Genomic DNA, 1555 nt, shown 5'->3' with positions numbered 1-1555 from the left:
GGAATTTAGCGTAGAGTTTCCAACGAATTGTTGTTCCATCAAATATATTGTTAGAATGTTATCACTAGTTTGCGACAAATATTCAACAAATCAGATAGTTAATTTGTTAAAAATTACTCATAATATATTTGTGGGAAATTTCTTGATAAATTTTATTGAAAAATAATTTAAAAATAATATATTGTAATAAATATTTGAATAAATATTTGATTTATATAAATATTATAAATAAATTATTATATAAATTTTAATTTTGATTACATTTATTAATTAGACAAATATAAAAATATTTATATTTGGTAATTTAAAGATTTATTAAAATCTGAAATATCCTTATTGGATACTTCTGAATTTTCTCAAATATTACTGTTGCTATAACTGGATAACAAATGATTTTACAAAATATGAAGACATAATACTAATATATATAGCAAATATATATTGCTTCTTTATCCCTTTCTTTTGATGTGGGATGTGGGAGGTGGGAGATGTCTACGTGCATCAGTGCATGTCTTATTAGACATGCTATTATTATGTTCTCGACTTATATTGGTTTGGCTAATTAATATTTGGAAAAATGTCGAAAAATTCGCGAACTTTTAAATTTGGGACGAAAAAAGCATGAACTTTCGAAATGTCATTTAAATCATAAAGTTTAGGTTGAATTTTTGACAAAATAGTGAAGTTTAGTTTGACTTAGCAATTTCGGGCATGCCGTTAAATTTCCGTTAAATTTTCGATCACGGTGTTAAATTTCTGTTAGAACTCTCCGTTGAGTCTAAACGACGTCATTTTAAAACTCTGAAACGAGGTCGTTTCATTAGAAAATAATATGAAAAAACTGTACCGTGGAGAATCGAACAACTGACCTAATAGACTAATGAGAGACACTCAACCGTTGCGCTACAATAACATTTTGGTATTATACCAACCCGAACATATATAAACTAACAAATAACTATGTACAAATAATTAAAACTATATACAATTTATTAACAATAACAAAACAAAAAAACAATTACCAAACATATACAAATATTAAATATACTTACTATAAATATATATTTTAAAATTTTAAATATTTAATTTTATATATAAAGATTTCTTCTTTATTTGGAAAATTATTTTTTCCTAAATTATAAAAAAACAAAAATGAAACTTATAGAATATAGAAAATTAAATATATGACATAAAATTTATACAATCCTTCTCACATAAATATAGGATTAAAGATTGTATAAATTATAGGAATAAAGATTGTATAAATTATTTGATTAAAGTTGGACAAATATCTATCCCATATTCATGTGAGAAGGATTGTATTAATTTTATATTTATGTAACAAGGATTGTTAAAATCTAAGGTCGGATGGAATAACTAGCATTAAAGAAGAAACATTTTTGTTTATTTAAGATGAAGCATTAAATGTGTCATCATCACGGGAAGGGGTGCGAATAACAGGACGGAATGACAAAATGTCAATATATGTCTTGCGTTTGACCTTAATCTTGGAAAGGTATCAGAGTCTTCTTCTTGTTTTTCAATTGCCCTACTT

This window comes from Arabidopsis lyrata (genome assembly GCF_000004255.2).
Source record: "Arabidopsis lyrata subsp. lyrata unplaced genomic scaffold ARALYscaffold_7, whole genome shotgun sequence".
Lineage (NCBI taxonomy): Eukaryota > Viridiplantae > Streptophyta > Magnoliopsida > Brassicales > Brassicaceae > Arabidopsis > Arabidopsis lyrata.
Note: the sequence above shows the minus strand (reverse complement) of the source record.